The sequence below is a fragment of the Talpa occidentalis genome, unplaced genomic scaffold (genome assembly GCF_014898055.3).
Source record: "Talpa occidentalis isolate TD23 unplaced genomic scaffold, MPIMG_talOcc4v2.1 talOcc4.5, whole genome shotgun sequence".
Taxonomy (NCBI): domain Eukaryota; kingdom Metazoa; phylum Chordata; class Mammalia; order Eulipotyphla; family Talpidae; genus Talpa; species Talpa occidentalis.
The window spans coordinates 66,769,685-66,794,375 of record NW_023604861.1 but is presented as its reverse complement, the minus strand read 5'-3'; the positions used below and the strand labels follow the sequence as shown (position 1 = coordinate 66,794,375).

The window sequence follows — 24,691 nt, the reverse complement described above, 5'->3', positions numbered from 1 at the left end:
TCATTAGGATACCAGGGCCATTTCCTTCTAATGGTTATGAGATCTTCTAACTGCTACCTTTATTACCTTGCCATTTAAAAAGAAAATCCTGTAATTGCCTCCTATGTTGTCTTCCCCCATGAGGTAGAGAATTCCCCATTTTGAAAGAAGTTTTTAAACTTGTCTTTAAGAAAAGGAGAGAGAAAGAGACAAGAGGAGCCACTTAAATCCCTAACAGGAGATCTGAGGCTGGGGTTGGGTTTTTGTATCAGTTCTTGTATGGTATTTACATGTGAAAATGGTTTCCCCAGCTGTCACACTGGCAACAGCAATTTCAAACTCATGGCACAGTATTGAAATCTCCTGCCGAGAGCAAGAAGAAATAGCCCAGACTGCTAGGAGATCACTCCTTTATGGGAAAACCCCAGACTGGCTTCTAAATGGTATATGTGCCTATTTTCTTCAGACTGAAGTCCCTTATATGAAGACCAGACCTTTTTATTTTCAGTTGGAGGTCATTAGTCCCTTATCCAGGTTGACTTCCAACTTATCCTCTCATGGGAGTCTTACGGCATCCTTGCGGTATTTAAACTTACCAACCCATGCCCATTTTTGTTGGCCTGTAAATTGCCTCTGAAATAGAAATGTTTAACAAGAGAGAGAAATATTCACCAGGTGAGCCTTTTCAGCCTACTTAAAAGAAGTATACAATATATAGCATTTCCAGCCTACTTTTTGTAAAGACAAAGCAAAGGATAAATGACAGGAAAAAAGAATACAAGAGGTGAAAAAACCTAACTTGACCTCCCGAGGCATGTGGAGCTCAATCTACCACCATGTGTTGCTTTACTACCTCAAATGAAGTTGGACATCCTTTACTTACCATTTCATCAGGCTCCCCTCTTCTGGGAGTGATTTTACTCTTTTGTCATGTTCCCCATCTTCTTGGGGCATAGAAGGTCTATCTTGTGTTCCTTCCAAGATGATCACGATAGGGTCATCATTTGTTGCTTCACTGGGCAGCAGCATTGGGAGTGGAGTGTAATGCAAGACAACTCAAATTCCACAAGAGAGAGCAAGACCTAGAGAGAACTACACCTCAGGAAGTTTAGCACCTTTTCAAGAGATCAAGACTCTCAACTAAACATTGAATGTTGAGAGTTAGTACATGTACTGGGAATTAATGAACATGTTTGCACAAAATCTCTGTTTGCTAACATTTGGAGCACAAGTGTTTTTTCTCCAAGCAAGAGAATGCTAAAACATAAAAATGATATATCCACACAGAAGTTTATGTTTCTTACTTTCTGCAGAAAAGTCACTGACAATGAAGTCTTCAAACTAAACTTTGAACTTTCAAAGTTAGTATATGCAATGGGAATACATTAGCACTTTTGCACAGAAGTGTGGAAACATTATTATGTGCTTCAACTATTCTGTGTCTTCACCTTGATTATTCTTTACTTTGACTACTCGGTGCCTCTCAGTGTGCAGAAACAGGGAAAGTTAAGGAACCTCTAAGGGCAAAAGTCCTGATATTGTTAGGGAGATGGATGTCCTGAGCAAACTCCATACAGGTCTTATAGCTCCACTCCCACTCCATCAAGACACTGAGAACTATAAATCCCATGATAAACAAAGGGAGGGTTTTAGGACCTGAGGGCAGAGTTAAGCAGCCATGTTCTTTGTTTGGATATTTAACCAGTCATATGAGCTGGAGTTGGCCTCTTGCCATGTGAGGCTTGGCTTTTTGCCAACTCAGCAGGTCATTGGAATTCCAGGTCAGTGGAAAATGTAGGACACATTTACAAATTTATCTCCCTATTATTCTACCTGAGTTATTCATTTCCTCATTTCCCCTTCTCTTGTAAATAAACCTTTTATTAACCTTTTGTGTGTGCCTGCAGTTCAGCATTAATAAGTCCCCTTTAAGAGTACAGGTGAGGACCCACAGTCAGACAACCCATTTCATATCAGGGTTGCCCTGTAACAGTATGAGGATCTAGACTTGGTGAAAACAGCATGTGCAGAAACAGGGAAAGTTTAAGATAAGAAACCTCTCAGGGCAAAAGTCCTGGTGTGATGATCTAACAGCATGTCCAGAAACAGCAATAGGTGTTATGGCTAGAGAAACATAAACACTGGGACTTTCCTTGACTTTCTCCTTATTTCTATTATTTAATTTATTTTTAAATTTTTAAAATTTTTATCTTGTTTCTTTTTTCTTTCATTTATTTTCTTTTTTGTATTTTATTTTATTTTATTATTATTTTTTAAAAGATTTATTTATTTATTCATACAAGAACCAGGGCACGGGCCAGATGCACGGGAGGGGTAGAGGATTCACCAGAGACAGAGCAGGGAGCAGAACAGGCAGATAACAGAAACACATTGCTGAGGGGAGCAGAGGGCACGACAGGAGAGGTCTGCCAGGCCATGTTGGACCCTCGCCGGCCATCCGGGATCAACCTGCACTGCAGAGGCTGCAGACAGCCTCACAATGTGGGGCTAAACCACCTGTGCCACCAGGGGTGGCCCGTATTATATATATATATTTACATCATTTTTCATTTTTGATTTCTGCTGTGTCTGTTGTGACTTCTCCTCTTTCATTTGTGATCCTATTTATTTGTGCTTTCTCCCATTCTTCCTTTGTGAGCCTGGCTGGGGTCTGTCTATTTTATTTATTTTTTCAAAGAAACAACTTTTGGATTCATTGATCTTTTTGATTGTTTTTTTAGTTTCGATTTCATTTATCTCTGCTTTGATTTTTATTATTTCCTTTCTTCTAGTTCTTTGAGATGTGTGATTAGGTTTTTTTCTTTGAGTTCTTTCTTGTGTCTCGATGGAAGCTTGTATTGCTATATATTTTCCCCTTATTGCTGCTTTTGCTGCATCCCATACATTTAGGAAATTGATGTCCTCTTTGTCATTCAACTAAAAGTATTTTTTTCAATTTCTTCTTTGATCTCCTCGTTAGTCCAGTGTGGGTTTCAATCTCCACGAGGTAGGAGAGTTCCTTGCCTTCTTTTTATGGTTTATTTGTAGTTTGATGCCTTCATGGTCAGAGAAGATGGTTGGCATGATTTCAATCTGGTGTATCTGTTGATGTTTGTCTTGTGTCCCAGTATGTGATAGATCCTGGAGAATGATCCATGTGCGCTTGAGAAAATGTGTACACAGATTTTTTGTGGTTTAGTGTTCTATAGATATCTGTTAAGCCCATGAGCTCTAGATCCTTATTTAGAGATTTAGTGTCCTTACTTATTTTTTGTCTTGTTGATCTACTATCCATTGTTGATAGTAGTGTGTTGAAGTCTCCTACTACATATGTGTTTTCTCTGATGTCTATTTTCAGAGATGATAATAGTTGTCTGATATATTTTGGTGCTCCTTCATTTGGTGAGTATATGTTAATGAGTGTTATTTCTTCTTGAAGTATTGTCCCCTTGATCATAATGTAGTGACTGTCTGGGTCTCTTTTTACTCTTTTGAGTTTGAAATCTGTTTTATCTGATATAAGTATACTGTTCCTCCCTTCTGTTTTGTCCATTTGTTTGCAGGAGTGTTTTCCATCCTTTTGCTTTCAGTCTTTTTTTATCTTTTGTAGTTAAACCTGTTTCCTGGAGACAGCAAAAGGTTGGGCTTTGTTTCTTAATCCAGCTTGCAACTCTGTGTCTTTTTATTGAAGAGTTTAGTACATTTACATTTAGGGTTAATATTGATATGTTAGCATCTGTATTTGCCATTTTATATGTCTTTTCTCTGTTTTTAAGTATAACACCCATTTATGATAAAGATCCTTGAAATTCTCGGAATACAAGGAACACACCTCAACATCATAAAGGCCATATAATGAAAGCCCATAGCCAATACCATTCTCAATGGTGATACAAAGAAAACTATAAAACACTGTTAAAATAGAAGAAGACACAAAAAAATGGAAAGACATCCCCTGCTCATGGATTGGAAGAATTACATTAGCAAAATGGCCATCCTACCAAAAGCAATTAACAGGTTCAATGCAATTCCAATAAAAATTTCAATGACAGAGCAGCACCCACCGCTGGGGCAGACCGGGCATGCAGGGGGGTGCGTCCCTGGCACTGGCATTTTGCAGCAGGGACCTTTCTTGCTGGAGACTGTGTGAACCCATCAGAAGGCTCACCGAGGAGCCAGAGGTAAGCTGGGAGGCTTGCCCATGCCGGGCGCCTTCTAGCCTGCAGTCCCAGCCCAGAGGGGAGCAGCACCCACTGCTGGGGCAGACCGGGCGTGCAAGGGAGCGCGTCCCAGGCACCGGCATTTTGCAGCAGGGACCTTTCTTGCTGGAGACTGTGTGAACCCAGCAGAAGTTCCCTAGAGGAGCCAGAGGTGAGCTGGGAAGGTCGCCCAAGATGCAGGCCAGTACCAGCAACACAGTGTCACAAGGAATAGGGCAAATTAGAAAACAGGCAGTAGGGAGTAGAAAAACCACATGCAACCCAGCAACTCCTCAGCAAAAAAGCACACCGCAAAAAGAAAACCATCTACCAGATTGCAATGACAGTAACTTGGAAGAACTTCTGAGCCTTCCAGATAGAGAATTTAAAATTGCAGTGATTAAAAAAATGACAGAAGTCATAAAGGAAAACAATGATAAGGGGAAAATAATTAATGACCAGAAGAATGAAATTGAGTCCCTAAAGAGGGAAGTAAAAGAAATGCAGGAGATCAAAGAATTAATGGAGGAACTAAAGAACTCTGGGAAAAGCAATGAAAGCAGAATAGATGAAATGGAAGAACAAATAAGTACTCTTGAAGACACAGAAATAAAAAGAACTAAAACAAAAAAGGAAGGAGAAGTACGAAGGAAAAAGACCGAAGAAAGACTTTGGGAAATATCGGACTCCATGAGGAAAGGAAATATAAGAGTTATAGGAATACCAGAAGGAGAGGAGAGAGATGTAGGAACAGAGAAAATATTCAAGGATAAAATTGAAGAGAACTTCCCAAACGCGAAGAAGGAGCTGAAAATTGATATACAAGAAGCAAGAAGAACACCAAACTTCCATCACGAAAGGAAAAATACAGCAAGACACATAATAGTAAAGCTCCCAAGAATCCAAGACAAGGAAAAAATAATGAAACTGACAAGAGGGAAGAAACAGATAACGTTCAAAGGGAAACCAATCAGACTGACATCTCTTCAGACTTCTCTGAAGAAACACTACGGGCAAGGAGAGAGTGGAGGGACATAGTCAACAGACTCCAAGAAAACAGATGCCAACCAAGAATACTCTATCCCACAAAGCTCTCCTTCCTCTATGAAGAAAGAATAAGGACCTTCCCAGACAAACAGAAACTCTGGAATTTTATTATGACTAAACCACCACTCCAAAAAATACTACAAGGAGTCCTAAAGCCAGAACATCAGAGGGACGAATAACAACAAAAGAAGGCCAAAGAAAGTTATTAAAAGAATAAATAAATAAAATCAAAGGAAAGACAAACACAATGGCAAATACAGATGCTAACATATCAATACTAACTCTAAATGTAAATGGACTAAACTCTTCAATAAAAACACACAGAGTTGCAGGCTGGATTAAGAAACAAAACCCAACCTTTTGCTGTCTACAGGAAACACATTTAGCAGCAAAAGATAAAAATAGACTCAAAGTTAAAGGATGGAAAACAATTCTACAAGCAAATGGACCAAAAAAGAAGGCAGGAACAGCTATACTCATATCAGATAAAACAGATTTCAAACTTAAAAAGATAAAAAGAGACCCCAGTGGTCATTACATTATGATCAAGGGGACAATACTTCAAGAAGAAATAACACTCATTAACATATATTCACCAAACGAAGGAGCACCAAAATATATCAGACAACTATTGGCATCTCTGAAAACAGACATCAGAGAAAACACATACGTAGTGGGAGACTTCGACACACCACTATCAACAATGGATAGATCAACAAGACAAAAAATAAGTAAAGACACTAATGCTCTAAATAAGGATCTAGAGTGCTTGGGTTTAACAGACATATATAGAACACTAAACCCAAAAAAATCTGAGTATACATTTTTCTCAAGCACACACGGTCATTCTCCAGGATCGATCATATACTGGGGCACAAGACAAACATCAACAGATACACCAAGATTGAAATCATACCAACCATCTTTTCTGACCATGAAGGCATCATCTAGAAATAAACCATAAAAAGAAGGCAAGGTACTCTCCTACCTCGTGGAGATTGAAACCCACACTACTGGAAGTCCACTGGACTAACGAGGAGATCAAAGAAGAAATTAAAAAATTCTTTGAATTGAATGACAAGGAGAACACCAATTTCCTAAATGTATGGGATGCAGCAAAAGCAGTAATAAGAGGAAAATATATAGCAATAGATGCTCACATCAAGAAACAAGAAAGAACTCAAAGAAACAACCTAATCTCGAAGCTCAAAGATCTAGAAAAAGAACAACAAAAAAACCCCAAAACCAGTAGAAGAAAAGAAATAATAAAAACCAAAGCAGAAATAAATGAAATCGAAACTAAAAAAACAATTCAAAAGATCAATGAAACCAAGAGCTGGTTCTTCGAAAAAATAAATAAAATAGATAAACCCTAGCCAGGCTCACAAGGGCAAAAAGGGAGAAAGCACAAATAAATAGGATAATAAATGAAAGAGGAGAAATCACAACGGACACAGCAGAAATCAAAAGAATAATTAATAACTACTATGAACAGTTATATGGAAACAAGTTCAACAATCTAGAGGAGATGGACAAATTCCTACAACTCTACAATCACCCAAAGCTAGATAAAGAAGAAATAGAACACCTAAACAGACCAATTACAATGAGCGAAATTGAAAGGGTAATCAAAAACCTCCCCAAAAACAAAAGCCCAGGACCTGATGGATTTACAAATGAATTCTACCAAACATTCAGAGACGAATTGGTACCTATCCTTCACAAACTCTTCCAAAAAATTGAGAAGGAAGGTATAATACCTAACACGTTCTATGAAGCCAACATTACACTAATACCAAAACCGAACAAGGACAACACAAAAAAAGAAAACTATAGGCCAATCTCCCTAATGAACACTGATGCAAAAATCCTCAATAAAATTTTAGCCATCAGAATCCAACAGTGTATCCATAAGATAATTCACCACGACCAAGTAGGATTCATTCCAGGGACACAAGGATGGTTCAACATCCGAAAATCAATCAATGTTATCCAACACATCAACAAAAAGAAATATAAAAACCATATGATAATATCAATAGATGCCGAAAAAGCTTTTGACAAAGTGCAACACCCATTAATGATAAAAGCCCTTGAAATTCTTGGGATACAAGGAACATACCTCAACATCATAAAGGCCACATACGACAAGCCAACAGCCAGTATCATTCTCAATGGTGAAAAGCTGAAAGCATTTCCATTAAGATCTGGAACAAGACAAGGATGTCCACTCTCCCCACTGCTTTTCAATATAATACTGGAAGTCCTAGCCAGAGCAATAAGACAAGAGAAAGACATACAAGGAATCCAAATAGGAAAAGAAAAAGTCAAACTATCACTATTTGCAGATGATATGATAATATATATAGAGAACCCCAAAAACTCCACAGAAAAACCAGTTGAACTCATCATTCAGTTCAGCAAAGTGGCAGGATACAAAATCAACATGCAAAAGTCAGAAGCCTTCCTATACACTAACAATAAATCTGAAGAAGAAGAAATGAAAAAAACCATCCCCTTTATTATCGAAACAAAAAAAAAATCAAATATTTGGGAATAAATCTAACAAAAGAGGTAAAGGACCTATACAAAGAAAACTATAGAACACTGTTAAAAGAAATAGAAGAAGACACAAAGAAATGGAAAGACATCCCCTGCTCATGGATTGGAAGAATAAACATTATTAAAATGGCCATCCTACCAAAAGCAATATACAGATTCAATGCTATTCCAATCAAAATTTCAATGTCATTCTTCAAAGAAATAGAACAATTCTTGATGAAATTCATATGGAATCACCAAAAACCCCGAATATCCAAAGCTCTCCTGAAAAAAAAACAAGGGAATGGAGGCATCACACTCCCAGATTTCAGGCTATACTACAAAGCCATAATCATCAAAACTGCATGGTATTGGAACAAGAACAGACACACAGACAAATGGAATCGAATAGAAAATCCAGAAATAAACCCACAGATTTATGATCAACTAATATTTGACAAAGAAGCAAAGAATATGCATTGGAGCAAAGAAAGTCTGTTCAATAAATGGTGCTGGGAAAACTGGGCCGCTACATGCAAAAGAATGAAGCTGACTACTACCTCACACCATACACAAAAACCAACTCAAAATGGATTAAAGAACTAGACATAATACCTGAAACCATAAAATACATAGAAGGAAATATAGGCGAAACACTACGGCATATGCACATCAAAGACATCTTTACAGACACATCACCCAAAGCAGTGATAGTGAAGGCAAAGATAAACAGCTGGGACTACATCAAATTAAAGAGCTTCTGCACAGCAAAAGAGATAATAACAAAAACAAAGAGAAACCCCACCAACTGGGAGAACATTTTTGCACACAACACTAATGATAAAGGACTGATCACAAAAATCTGCAAAGAGCTGATGAGACTCAACAACAACAAAGAAAATAATCCAGTCCAAAAATGGGCAGAAGAGCTAAAAAGAAACTTCTCGGAAGAGGAAATGCAAATGGCCAACAGGCATATGAAAAAATGTTCAACATCACTTGTAATCAGGGAAATGCAAATCAAAACTACCATGAGATACCATCTTACACCAGTGAGAATGGCACATATTAAAAAAACTAGCAACAACAAATGCTGGCGAGGGTGTGGAGAAAAAGGAACTCTTCTGCACTGTTGGTGGGAGTGCAAACTGGTCCAACCACTATGGAGAGCTGTGTGGAGATTTCTGGACCTACTAAACATAGAGCTTCCATATGATCCAGCAATTCCACTCCTAGGTATTTACCCAAAAGACACAGAAACATCAATTCCAAAGAACACCTGCACCCCTATGTTTATAGCAGCACTATTTACAATAGCTAAGCTTTGGAAACAGCCCAGATGCCCAAAAATAGATGACTGGATCAAGAAGATGTGGTACATATATACCATGGAATATTACTCAGCATTCAAAAAAGATAAACACATGCAATTTGCAGCAACATGGATGGTGCTGGAAGGGATCATGCTCAGCGAAATAAGCCAGAAAGAAAAAGAAAAATACCGGATGGTCTCACTCATAGCAGGAATCTAGAAAACTTAAATAAGGGACCAGGAAAATGAATAACTATAAGAAAGTGAAAATTAAAATCAACAGAAATCTATGAACCAGAGACACTTTTGGGGGGGTGGGTGGAGGGGGGGAAGTGATTGGTGTCAAAATGGGGGGGTTGAAATTGTATGGGGAATATAAAAATAAAATTTATTATTTAAAAAAATATTATGAAAAGCTTTAAATATATGAAAAATAAAACAAATATACTCAAAAAAAATTTCAATGACATTCTTCAAAAAAATCAAACAAGTATTGATGAAATTCGTATGGAGCCACCAAAAACCCTGAATAGCCAAAGCTCTCCTGAAAAAAAAAAAAGAAGGGATGGAGGCATCACATGCCCGGATTTCAAACTATACTACAAAGCCGTAATAATCAAAACTGCATGGTATTGGAACAAGAACAGGCATGCAGATCAATGGAACCAAATAGAAAACCCAGAAATAAACCCACAGATTTACAGTCAGCTAATCTTTGACAAAGGAGCAAAGAATATTCAGTGGAGCAAAGAAATCTTGTTCAATAAATGGTGCTAGGAAAACTGGCATAAGAATGATGCTTAGCTACTACCTCACACTGTGCACAAAAACCAACTCAAAATGAATTAAAGAACTATATATAAGACTTGAAACCATAAAATATATAGAAGCAAATAAAGTTGAAACACTATATGACATACACCTCAGTAACATCTTTAAAGGCTCATCGCCCAAAGCAGTGATAGTGAAGGCAAAGATAAACAGCTGGGAGTATATCAGATTAAAGAGCCTCTGTACAGCAAAAGAGACATTAACCAAAACAAAGAGACACTCCACCAACTGGGAGAAAATTTTTGCACACAACATTAATGATAAAGATTGATGACAAAAATGTACAAAGTGCTAAAGAGTCTCAACAAAAACAAAGTAAATTATCCTCTCAAAAAATGAGCAGAAGAGCTAAAAAGGAACTTCTCCAATGAGGAAATGTGAATGGCCAACAGGTATCAGCATCATTGCAATCAGGGAAATGCAAATCAAAACTACTATGAGATACCATCTTACACCAGTGAGAATGGCAACTATTAAAAAAACTAGAAACAACAAATGTTGGCGAGGATGTGGATAAAAAGGAACTCTCCTGCACTACCGGTGGGAGTGTAAACTGGTCCAACCACTATGGAAAGCTGTATGGACATTCCTCAACTTGCTAAAGATGGAACTTCCATATGACCCAGCAATATGACTCCTAGGTATTTACCCAAAGGTCACAGAGTCATTCATTCAAAAGGACACCTACCCCCTATGCTTATAGCAGCACTATTTACAATAGCTAAGCTTTATAAACAACCCAAATGCCCAAAAATAGATGACTGGATCAAGAAGATGTGGTACATATACACCATGGAATATTACTCAGCAATCAAAAAAGATAAACTCATGCAATTTGCAGCAACATGGATGGAGCTGGAAGGGATCATGTTCAGCGAAATAAGCCAGAAAGAAAAAGAAAAACACCAGATGGTCTCACTCATAGCAGGAATTTAGAAACCTGAATAAGGAACCAGGAGAAAAACTAATTATAGTAAAGTAAAAATCAAGATCAACAAGCAACTATAAGCCAGATACACACTATGGGGTTGGGGGAGTATGAGGGATTATGGTCAAAATAAAGGGGGTGGAAATTGTATGGGGTCTATAACCAAGATGAAAAAGCATTCATTGTGCAAAAATGAAAAATGATGTAAGATATATATATATATATATATATATTTAAAAATAGAACAAAGAGGAATCTGGAATGACACCCTAAAAAATATAAAGAAGCAGACAGCAGAGACAACAAAGAACAGAGACCACAAGACAATGCTAGAGAACCCAGAAAGAGTGAAGATTCGTAGGGGGCTGAGGGGCCGGCCAGCCTCCCAGTCCCCACATCCCCCTGCCTGCTGTGTACCTGGTTGCTGCACTACAAATGGCATAAGAAGCACAATAAAAGCCTAAAAAAGCCACCAAGGGCTCCAGGACTCTCCTTTACCTGTCTGCCTGGATCATAGAAAACCTACTCTGTGCCATGCTGGCACTACAGTAACCTACAAAGAACATCAATTAGATGTCCATAAACTTTTCTGTAGAAACATTACATGCAAGACAAGAATAACAGGAGATATTTAAAGTACTCAAAGACAAAGATTTCTAGCCTAGAATACTTAACCCCACAATAATATCATTAAAGAGGAAAGGGAGGTTAAGGGCCCCCACTAAAAGGCAAAAACCAAAGACTATATCAACACCAAGTTAGCCATGAAAGAATTACTAAAGGGGCTATTACATAGCAACAACAATAAAAATAAAAAATATAGAGAGGTAATAGATACCTAAATTACAGTTTTGGAGAAGAGTAAAAATGTGACCCAACAGAACAAGTATGAGATCAGACCATCAAACATACTACAGAATTAATCTATCATACACTAAACTCAGAACTTTCAAAAAAATCAGTAGAAGTAATACATAAGAAAACGGAAATGAATCCTAACCAAAAAATAAAAGGAAGATGTCAAAAAATGAAAAGACAAAAAAAATTAAAAATAACAAAATGTAAATAAGCACTTACATTCACTACAAATGTAAATGGCTTTAATTCACCAGTTAAAGGGTAACAAATGTGACTGGATAGATTTGTAAACAAAATTTAGCTTTTTACAGGAAACTCTTCTGTTGTTCAACCATCCCAGGCCAGTTAGGTTCGTTATCAGTTCTCACAGATGAAAAGAGAATTTGGAGCCTTCGGTAGATTTTTCAGGCCTTTAATGCTGAAACAGGGACCATATATACAGGCAGGCAGACAGGGCAAGAAAGACCCCAAAGCAGAGACAGGCAGAACAGCAACTTCACTGCCCAGCCCCCTGTACACTGCTAAGTGCCCATAGCCACACAATGCAAGTGTAACAGTGCTGAAGCCAAAGACTTTACAGGAGGGGGGTGCTGGTGAGGATGGAGAGCCCCAAGGAAAATAGAAGCAAGTATCAATGAGGGTGGAGAGTGATAAGAAATATAAGGGACTGCAGAAACAGCCCCCAGCATTCAATATTTGGGAATTAGAGTTCAGGATTTCAGTGTTCTCAGATCTTCAGGTATTCCAGGGTCAGCAATTTCTGTCCCCACGGTGATGATCTTCCAGAAGGCTGTTGTGGGCCTCTGAAGAATGTGGAGAGGATTCCAGCAGCCAGCCTCAGAGAAGAAAAGTTCAGAGGTTTAGCAAGTAGCCAAGCAAATGAAACTGTTCCTGGTACAATCTAAAGGAAGGAGAAGACCTGGAGCCAGAGGCAGGTGCCTTGCTGAGCTGCATGAGTGTAGGATGTGAGTGTCAGCCACTGCAGCTGCTGTTTTGAATGTCACTTCTCTGGTTCTTCGCTGGGGAATCTCAGCAGCTCCGGGAGCATCTCCTAGTGTGTCTTCCATTTTCTTGAGTTGGATCCCGGCCTATCATCTGTCTGCTGTGTGCTCGGTGTGCACAGTGGTGGGAAGACGCCATCTTGGCAGCATTTGTGTTTAGGATTTTAAAACACTGGACACTGCTCTGGGAGAGGTAAATGGCCATTTTTGGCCTCAGGAAATCTTTGTTTGATAAATCTTTGTTTGAAATCTTTGTTAAATAAATTCTATTGTTGTTCCATGAACCTGAGTCATCTTGCAATTATGTGCATGGGTGAAGAACTCATACAGTGACTGATCAACTATTAGGGAAGTATCCTTGGCTGGTTTTAGTGCCCCTTGCTTCCCTATATCACAAGGCCCATGTGTTGTTTGCTAGATGTCTCAATGGTGGAAAACATATCATTTCCAGTTATGGGCTGTCAGTTGTGTGGAAGGCAAAAAATAGCCTGATTTACTTGTTTTCCTTACACTCCACCCCATCAGGGTTTTTTTTCACTGTATAGTCTACAAATCAATACCTGGCCTGGAATGGTTGCACACCACCATACAATAGATCAATGAAACTAAGAGTTGGTTCTTTGAGAAGATAAATAAAATTGATAAACCTCTGTAGGTAACAAAGAAAAGAAGAAAGAAAACATTAATACACAGAAGTAGAAATGAAAGAAAAGAAATTACCAGAACAGCACTGAAAGACAAAGGATCATACAAGATTACTATGAACAATTATATGCCAATAAATTGAATTACCTTGGAGAAATGGAAAAATTTCTGGAACAATACAGGTTTTCAAGACAAAAACCAGGAAAAAATAGAAGTTGAGTAGAGTAATAAATACCAAGGACATTGAAATATCAATAAAAAATTCCCTAAAAGTAAAAGCCCAGTGTCATATGGCTTTACAAAGAAATTCAGTTTTGAAGAATTCATGCCCATTTTGCTGCAATTATTTCTAAATAGCAAAGAAGAGGGAATGCTCCCTAGTATATTTTACAATGCCAACATTACCCTAACACCAAAACCAGGAAAAAGAGAGAAGAAAACTACAGACCAATATCTTGATGAATATTAATGCAAAAATATTCAACAAAATACTAGCAAATCAAATTCAACAACATATCACAAGGATTGTATATCATGATCAAGTGGGATTTTCCTCACCAGGGAAGCAAGAATGGTTTACTACACACCAATAAATCACTGTAATACATTTTATCAATAAAAGTAAAAATAAACATATGATAATATCAATAGATGCAGAGCAAGCACTTGGTAAGATTCAGCACCCATTTTTAACAAAAACTTCAAATAAGATGGAAATAAAAAGACCTATTTCAACATAATAATGGCCATATATCACAAACCTCTAGCCAGCATAATATTAATAGTGAAAAACTGAAAACTTTCCATTTGAGATAAGACAAAGATGCCCATTGTCACCACATCTGTTTCATTTAGTATTAGGGGTTAGCTAGAACTATCAGACAAGAGGAAATAAAAAGAACCTAGGTTGGAAAAGAAGTAAAACTAGAAAATTATATGATACTGTGTATAGAAAACTCTGAAGACTTGACCAAAAAGTCATTAGAAACAATGAACTAATACAACAAATAGTAGACCACAAACAACATGCAAAAATCTGTTGTGTTTTTCTATAGAATGAATAAGAAGGAAAAACAGTTAATGAAAAATTCCCTTCATAATTGCTTCAAAACAAATGACATTCCTAGGAATTAACTTAATGGAGGAGGTGAAAGACTTATACAAGGAAAACTACAAGACATTATAAAAATGACTTATCATGGCATAAAGATGTGTAAAGACAGTCCATGCTCATGGATAAGGAGAATCAAAAGAATAAAAATGACTTTTTCTGTGAAAAGTGATTTATAAATTTAATTCCCATCAAAATACTAGTGATACTCTTCAAAGAATTTTAACAAAAACTTTTCAAATTTATGTGGAGCAATAAACAGCCTTGAATAGCAAAAGCTGTTGAATGGCAAAAAGAGAGAAATGGAAGCATCAGTTTACGTGACACTATACTACAAAGTAACAATAATTAAAACAGACCATGGATGAAATGAACAGAATCAAAACCCCCAAAGTAGATGAAGGTATATACCAATATTTAACTCATGATACAGTAGCCATGACTATACAATGGGGAAAGGACTCTCCCTTAATAAGTGGTGCTGAGAAAACTGTATGGCCACGATTTTTGTAAAAGAATGAAGATGGGTTGCTATTTGACTCCATGCACAAAAATAAATTCAAAATGGATTAAAGACTTAGATATAAGACCTGTAACAATATAATATAGAGAAGAAAACATTGGTGATAGATACATTTTATGACACCAAAAAAAAGGTGTTTTTGGAGACTCAACTCCTATGGCAAGGGAAATAAAAGTAAAAATAAACAAATTATCCAAAATTTACAAGATTTTGTGTAGCAAAAGAAAATATAAGTAGGGCTTCCCCGGTGGTGCAGCAGTTGAGCACTGGGCTGCAAAGCTGCCTGCAGCCTCTGCAGTGCCAGTTCGATCACCAGCTCCTGGCAAGGGTCCCACATGGTGTGCAGACCTCTCCTGCCATGCCTGCTGCTCCCCTCAGCAGTGTACTTCCTCAGTCTGCCTGTTCTGCTCCCCACTCTGGCTCTGGAAAGTTCTCTCACCCTCCCGAACTTCTGACTGTACCCAGCACTTGTATCAATAAATAAATAAATCTTTTAAAAAAAGAAAATACAAGTAGATTAAAAGACATCTTACTGAATGGGAGAACATAATTACACATTACATAACCAAAAATGAATTGATATTCAATATATATATATAAAACCTCACAAAACAGTAAAAAAACAATGAAATTGATAAATGGGAAGAAAATCTGAACAAAGAGTATATACAAAAGCCAACAGACAGGGGGGGGAGGCGGAGCAACATGGCGGCGAGGAGACCCTGCGAGTAAGATCTCCCATTAAAAAAAGTTAATAGGGAGGAAAAGCGGCAGGTCCCAGTGAGAACTGGGACACGGAAGATAAACGGGTGACGCCAGCAAACTACCCGAAGAAGAAAGTTGCCATAAAAGAGGACCAGAAGGGAGGAAAGCGTAGAACCCTGCTCCCCTTCCCCGCCCACAAAGTCGGCACTCTCCGACCAGCAGAGAGGAGGAAAAAACAAAAAAACTAAAACAACCAACAAGAACAAACTACGCATCAAGCGGGACCATGAGTGGAAAGGAACGATTTGAGCCACCACACCCCGTGAACGGGAGCTGTGGAGAACCCTGCAGGATTCGCACGGCGGTGAGCTCCAGGCGCCATTAGAGAACAGCAGAGACCGCGGGAGACCCGCACACAGCCCAGGCTGGCCGGTAAGCTTGCGCAGAAAAGCGGCGCGCTGGAAAAGCAAATGCGGATTGGGATCACGCGGAAAAGCAGCGCAATTGAAAAGCAAATGCGGATCGGGATCGCGGCTGCCCAGGTCCCCGCACCTGAGACCTAGGCTTTCGGGGAGACGTGAGGGGTCCCTCTGAGGTGAAAGTCCCTCACTGAGTAATCAGAAACCAGGCGCCAAGTCACGGGAGCGGGGTGCAAAAGGCGCCATTCCCGCGCCACTGAACTGGGCTATAGCCCGCATCCTGGACCTGAGGGCTTTGGAACTGAGACCCAGGGCACGAAATTCGGGGCGTGGGCTCTCCACGACGGTGGGGCACAAGGCAGACACAGCACCCCAAAGCCGTTGAAGTTTTCCTTACCATTCCCACTCTGTTCCCTGTCCCATGGGGTGAAAAACACAGCTCCCCAAGGGCTCTAGGTAAGATCTCTGGCACCACCTAGCGACCAGAAAAAAAGTCACTAACACCTTTCTTCAGAAAAGACCACTTGACAGGCAGAAGGCGGAGCCCGTGGCCAGCTGGGAAGTTAGCCCACCCCAGGCCCCTTCAGACCAGCAGTCTGAGCCCACAGGGGGAGCAGGCACCCACGGCCAGGGCAGACCGGGCGCGCAGAAGAGTGTGCCTGAGACCAGACACGCAGGGAGTGCGTCCCGCATTGCCATTTTAGAACAGGGACATTTCTTCAGTAAAGACTGCCTGCAGAAGGCTCCCTCAGGACCAGAGGTGAGCAGGGAAGCTTGCCCACGCCAGGCCCCGTCTGGCCTGCAGTCCAAACCCAGAGGGGGAACGGGAACCCACCGCCGGGGCAGACCAAGCACACAGACGAGTGTGTCCCCACATCGGCATTTTAGAACAGGGACCCTTCTTCAGTAAAGGCTGCTTGAAACCAACAGATGGCTCCTGGAGAAGCCAGAAGGGAGCGGAGAAGCTCACCCAAGATGCCAGCCAGTCCCAGCAACACAGTATCCCAATGCATACGACAAATTAGAAAACAGACAGTAGGGAGTAGAAGAACCACACGCAACCTAACAACCCCTCAGGAAAAAAGCACACCACAAAAAGAAAGCCACCCCCCAGATTGCAACGACAGTAACTTGGAAGAAATTCTGAGCCTTCCAGAAAGAGAATTTAATTTGCCATGATTAAAAAAATGACAGAACTCATGAAGGAAATTGAGTCCCTAAAGAGGGAAAACAATGCTCAGAAGAATGAAATTGAGTCCTTAAAGAGGGAAGCGAAAGAAACGCAGGGGATCAAAGAATTAATGGAGGAACTAAAGAACTCTGGGAAAAGCAATGAAAGCAGAATAGATGAAATGGAAGAACGAATAAGTACTCTTGAAGACACAGAAATAAAAAGAACTAAAACAGAAAAGGAAAGAGAAATACGAAGGAAAAAGAACGAAGAAAGACTTCGGGAACTATCGGACTCCATGAGGAAAGGAAATATAAGAGTTATAGGAATACCATAAGGAGAGGAGAGAGATGTAGGAACAGAGAAAATACTCCAGGAGATAATTGAAGAGAACTTCCCAAATGTGAAGAAGAAGCTGAAAATTGATATACAAGAAGCAAGAAGAACACCAAACTTCCACGATGAAAGGAAAAATACAGCAAGACACATAATAGTGAAGCTCCCAAGAATCCAGGACAAGGAAAAAATAATGAAGCTGACAAGAGGGAAGAAACAGATAACATTCAAAGGAAAACCAATCAGGCTGACATCAGACTTCTCTGAAGAAACACTACGGGCAAGAAGAGAGTGGAGGGACATAGTCAACAGACTCCAAGAAAACAGATGTCAACCAAGAATACTCTATCGCGCAAAGCTCTCCTTCCTCTATGAAGAAAGAATAAGGAACTTCCCAGACAAACAGAAACTCCGGAATTTCATTACGACTAAACCCCCACTCCAAAAAATACTACAAGGAGTCCTAAAGCCAGAACCTCAGAGGGACGAATAACAACGAAAGAAGGCAAGAAAAAAAAAAGGTATTAAAAGAATAAATAAAATCAAAGGAAAGACAAACACAATGGCAAATACAGATGCTAACATATCAATATTAACCCTAAATGTAAATGGACTAAACTCTTCAATAAAAAGACACAGAGTTGCAGGCTGGATCAAGAAACAAAACCCAACCTTTTGCTGTCTCCAGGAAACACATTTAGCTACAAAAGATAAAAATAGGCTCAAAGTTAAAGGATGGAAAACAATCCTACAAGCAAATGGACCAAAAAAAGAAAGCAGGAACAGCTATACTTATATCAGATAAAACAGATTTCAAACTCAAAAAAATAAAAAGAGACCCCAATGGTCACTACATTATGATCAAGGGGACAATACTTCAAGAACAAATAACACTCATTAACATATACTCACCCAACGAAGGAGCACCAAAATATATCAGACAACTGTTGTCCTCTCTGAAAACAGACATCAGAGAAAACACATATGTAGTGGGAGACTTCAACACACCACTATCAACAATGGATAGATCAACAAGACAAAAAATAAGTAAAGAAACTAAAGCTCTAAATAAGGACCTAGAGCATTTGGGCTTAACAGACATCTATAGAACACTAAACCCCAAAAAAACGGAGTACACATTTTTCTCAAGTGCACACGGATCATTCTCCAGGATCAATCACATGCTGGGGCGCAAAACAAACATCAACAGATACACCAAGATTGAAATCATACCAACCATCTTTTCTGACCATGAAGGCATCATCTAGAAATAAACCATAAAAAGAAGGCAAGGAACTTTCCTACCTCATGGAGACTAAAAACCACACTACTGGAAGACCACTGGACTAATGAGGAGATCAAAGAGGAAATTAAAAAAATTATTTGAATTGAATGACAAGGAGGACACCAATATCCTAAATGTATGGGACACAGCAAAAGCAGTAATAAGAGGAAAATATATAGCAATAGAAGCTCACATCAAGAAACAAGAAAGAACTCAAAGAAACAACCTAGTCTCGAAGCTCAAAGATCTAGAAAAAGAACAACAAAAAAACCCCAAAACCAGTAGAAGAAAAGAAATAATAAAAACCAAAGCAGAAATAAATGAAATTGAAACTAAAAAAACAATCCAAAAGATTAATGAAACTAAGAGGTGGTTCTTCGAAAAAATCAATAAAATAGACAAACCCCTAGCCAGGCTCACAAAGGAAAAAAGGGAGAAAGCACAAATAAACAGGATCATAAATGAAAGAGGAGAAATCACAACGGACACAGCAGAAATCAAAAGAATAATCAGTAACTACTATGAAGAGTTATATGGAAACAAGTTCAACAATCTAGAGGAGATGGACAAATTCCTACAACTCTACAATCACCCAAAGCTAGATAAAGAAGAAATAGAACACCTAAACAGACCAATTACAAGCAGCGAAATTGAAATGGTAATCAAAAACCTCCCCAAAAACAAAAGCCCAGGACCTGATGGATTTACAAATGAATTCTGCCAAACATTCAGAGATGAATTAGTACCTATCCTTCACAAACTCTTCCAAAAAATGGAGAAGGAAGAGACAATACCAAACACATTCTATGAAGCCAACATTACACTAATACCAAAACCGAATAAGGACAACACAAAAAAGGAAAACTACAGGCCAATCTCCCTAATGAACACTGATGCAAAAATCCTCAACAAAATTTTAGCTATCAGAATCCAGCAATGTATCCATAAGATAATTCACCACGACCAAGTAGGATTCATTCCAGGGACACAAGGATGGTTTAACATCCGAAAATCAATCAACGTTATCCAGCACATCAACAAAAAGAAATATAAAAACCATATGATAATATCAATAGATGCTGAGAAAGCTTTCGACAAAGCGCAACACCCATTAATGATAAAAGCCCTTGAAATTCTTGGGATACAAGGAACATACCTCAACATCATAAAGGCCATCTATGACAAGCCAAGAGCCAGTATCATTCTCAATGGTGAAAAGCTGAAAGCAATTCCATTAAGATCTGGAACAAGACAAGGATGCCCACTCTCACCACTGCTTTTCAATATAATACTGGAAGTTCTAGCCAGAGCATAGAGAAAGACATACAAGAAATCCAAATAGGAAAAGAAGAAGTCAAACTATCACTATTTGCAGATGATATGATAATATACATAGAGAACCCCAAAAACTCCACAGAAAAACTAATTCAACTCATCAATCAGTTCAGTAAAGTGGCAGGATACAAAATCAACACACAAAAATCAGTAGCCTTCCTATACACAAATAATAAATCTGAAGAAGAAGAAATCAAAAAAACAATCCCTTTTATTATCAAAACAAACAAAATCAAATATTTGGGCATAAATCTAACAAAAGAGGTAAAGGACCTATACAAAGAAAACTATAGAACACTGTTAAAAGAAATAGAAGAAGACACAAAGAAATGGAAAGACATCCCCTGCTCATGGATTGGAAGAATAAACATTATTAAAATGGCCATCCTACCAAAAGCAATATACAGATTCAATGCTATTCCAATCAAAATTTCAATGTCATTCTTCAAAGAAATAGAACAATTATTGATGAAATTCATATGGAATCACCAAAAACCCCGAATATCCAAAGCTCTCCTGAAAAAAAAAGAAGGAAATGGAGGCATCACACTCCCAGACTTCAAACTCTACTACAAAGCCATAATCATCAAAACTGCATGGTATTGGAACAAGAACAGACATACAGACCAATGGAATCGAATAGAAAATCCAGAAATAAACCCACAGATTTATGATCAACTAATCTTTGACAAAGGAGTAAAGACTATGCATTGGAGCAAAGAAAGTTTGTTCAATAAATGGTGATGGGAAAACTGGGTCGCTACATGCAAAAGAATGAAGCTTGACCACTACCTCACACCATACACAAAAATCAACTCAAAATGGATTAAAGAATTAGACATAAGACCTGAAACCATAAAATACATAGAAGGAAATATAGGCGAAACACTACGGCATATGCACATCAAAGACATCTTTACAGACACATCACACAAAGCAGTGATAGTGAAGGCAAAGATAAACAGCTGGGACTACATCAAATTAAAGAGCTTCTGCACAGCAAAAGAGACAATAACAAAAACAAAGAGAAACCCCACCAACTGGGAGAACATTTTTGCACACAACACTAATGATAAAGGACTGATCACAAAAATCTGCAAAGAGCTGATGAGACTCAACAACAACAAAGAAAATAATCCAGTCCAAAAATGGGCAGAAGAGCTAAAAAGAAACTTCTCTGAAGAGGAAATGCAAATGGCCAACAGGCATATGAAAAAATGTTCAATATCACTTGTAATCAGGGAAATGCAAATCAAAACTACCATGAGATACCATCTTACACCAGTGAGAATGGCACATATTAAAAAAACTAGCAACAACAAATGCTGGCGAGGGTGTGGAGAAAAAGGAACTCTTCTGCACTGTTGGTGGGAGTGCAAACTGGTCCAACCACTATGGAGAGCTGTGTGGAGATTTCTGGACCTACTAAACATATAGCTTCCATATGATCCAGCAATTCAACTCCTAGGTATTTACCCAAAGGACACAGAAACATCCATTCCAAAGAACACCTGCACCCCTATGTTTATAGCAGCACTATTTACAATAGCTAAGCTTTGGAAACAGCCCAGATGCCCAAAAATAGATGACGGGATCAAGAAGATGTGGTACATATATACCATGGAATATTACTCAGCATTCAAAAAAGATAAACACATGCAATTTGCAGCAACATGGATGGCGCTGGAAGGGATCATGCTCAGCGAAATAAGCCAGAAAGAAAGAGAAAAATACCGGATGGTCTCACTCATAGCAGGAATCTAGAAAACTTAAATAAGGGACCAGGAAAATGAATAACTGTAAGAAAGTGAAAATCAAAATCAACAAAAAACTATGAACCAGAGACACTTTATGGGGGGTGGGGGGCAGGAAGGGAGGGACTGGGGTCAGAATGGGGGGGTTGAAATTGTATGGGGAATATAAAAATAAAATTTATTATTAATTAAAAAAAAAGCCAACAGACAGATGGAAAAAATATTCATCACAACTCTCACACCTGTGGAAACATGTGGAGAAAGAGGTACCCTATTCCACAGTTGGTAGGAATGTAAACTGGTAAAACCATTTGGAAAGTAATACAAATTTACCTTAAAAAAACAGCCAATGGCTGCTAATGTACCCACATTTGTTGTCCTCCTTCTCTGCCTTGAGACAGTCTGCATCCTGCATGTTCCATCTTCCCAGCAGCCATTGGTGTTCAGGATCATGATTCAGCCCAGTAAACAGCTTTCCTGAAAAATGCTGGGTGCCACCATAAGGTCTAATCCAGCTGGTGTACATGGGCAGCTGGGTCACTCCCTGTTAATTGAACTTGTCAGAAGAAGGAAGTTCTGGCACCCATTTCCTCTCCTCACTGTTCTTTTTCCTCTCAGCTCCACAGACTGTGTAGCTCTGCCCTTCCTAAGAGTAGAGCTGGGCTGTGTGTACTCCAGGATCAGGCTCAGTCCAGGGCCAATGTGCCACTAGGTGCTGAAAAGGCCAGTGAAGTCAGGCTCACAAGGCCTTAAGCAGGTGTCACAAAGGCCACAGTGGGCAGCCCACATTGGGAGGGGGGGTGCTGAGCAGTCAGCAGATGTATGGTAGAGGGAACTGGTCAACAACCTGTCAAGGTGCCAGGAAATTCAAGAGCTCAGATGAAGACTCTGGGTAATGAAGGGGAAGAGGCAACATGGTTGAGAGGCACAGGGCAGTGCGCAGACTGTGTGCGTTCAGATCCTGCTTCCGCTGTTTACCAGCAAGGTGCCCTTAAACAAGTGATGTAAGTTTTCTGTGAAATGAGGGCTACAGTACTAGCTACCATGGAGCACTGTTATGGGGATCACTGAAATAATCCATGCAAAGCACTGACACCTGGGAGATGCCGCATTAGTACACTCTCCCATCACCTGGCGACATGCAGAGTTGGTACCATAGAGATAGTGGACATACTGCCTTCACCTGCAGCAAGGCACCAACGTTAGTATGGACCTTCTGTGAAAAAGTCCTGGTACTCTGTCAGGCAATTTCCAAATCTTTCTTTCAGGAAATATTTTTTTTAAAAGTTGTTTTTAGAGGAAAAGTTGATCCCACCCTCTCTATTCCACCATGATGTTAGTTGAGACCTCCTTTCCCCATCATTAACAATAATGTAATTATGTTTGTTATTCACATCTTAGTCCACAAGGAAGAGTTCATCCTGTTCCATACTACAATTATTTCTTTCTGAGACCCTTACAAGCTATCCACTAAAGCACCTGCCCTTTCTAAAAGGTCAAATGACCACTATCACTCTCTAGTTCAAAACCACCAAAGGTTCTCCACTTCCATTAGAATCCAGACTCCCCATTGTGATCCATGATATCTCCTAACATGGCCTACCTCTAGTCCCCTCACCAGCCACTGTTACTCCATTTCCCTAGTTCTGGCTGCATGGGTCTTCCTGGTCTTCTCCAAATGTGCCATTATTGGAGTCCTCACAATAGATAATACACTTTCCCCACCTGTATGACTGTCTCGAGTCTTCATATTAGGCTTCTGTCTAAAATACCATTCCCCTCCCCAAAGCTTTATTTATTTTTCTGTATTATTTTTCTGCTTAAAGCAATTGGAAGGATATTTGTCAATTATTTATTACATGTTTACCTTTCCCTTACTGCAATGTCAGATCCAGAAGGGCAGAGACACTTCCTGTGGTGTTCACCACTGGGCCTCAATGCTTAGAAACATGCTTGAGATACAGACAGATATAAACAGTTCTGAGGAAAATAAATGTTTAGGGTACTGGGAGCCAACTAAACCAAAAGATGTTTCTTTGAAAAGAAATTAAATTAATGCACTTCTAGCTAAGCAATCTAAGAACAGAAAAGAGAAGACACAAATTACTAATATCAAAAATGAAATAGGAGGCACCATTACAGACCCTATGGACATAAAAAATAACAAAGGAATGTTATGAACAACTCTATGCTCCAAGATTTGCAAGAATGTTATGAACAACTCTATGCTCCAAGATTTGCAAGCTAGATGAAATGGGCTAATTCCTTGAAAGATACAATCTGCCAAAACCTACACAAGAATAAGCAGACAATCCGAATAGGCCTATATCTATTAAAGATTGTCTACATAGAACATTTGAAAGAACTGACAAAAACAGAAAAAAATTAATAACCACTTCTGGAACTAATATGCATTATGGCAACTTTTCAGGACTCAAAGTTAACATAAAAATGTTAACAGCTTTCCTACATGCCAGCACAGAAAAATTGACATGTGAAATTAAAAACACAATATCTGATACATTCTCTATGGAAAACAGTGTGGCAATTCCTTAAGAAACTATATAAATAGAAGTGCCATATGATCCAGCAATACCATTCCTATGTATTTATCCAAAGAATATGAAAACGCTAATTTGAAGAGATACATGTACCTATGTATATGTACGCACCTATATGTTCATAGCAATGAGACAAAGGGCAAGCTAGAA

At 38.9% G+C, this 24,691-nt stretch overlaps 1 long non-coding RNA gene across 1 annotated transcript; it reads right to left on the bottom strand.

Moving 5' to 3' along the window:
* Positions 1-527: 527 nt before the first annotated feature.
* LOC129146855 (uncharacterized) lies at positions 528-22,349 on the bottom strand. Its single transcript, XR_008554139.1, has 3 exons — positions 22,314-22,349; positions 863-1,071; positions 528-612 (listed from the first exon to the last, which is right to left on the bottom strand). It is a non-coding gene; the product is annotated as an uncharacterized LOC129146855 (long non-coding RNA).
* Between the last annotated feature and the right edge of the window lie 2,342 nt (positions 22,350-24,691).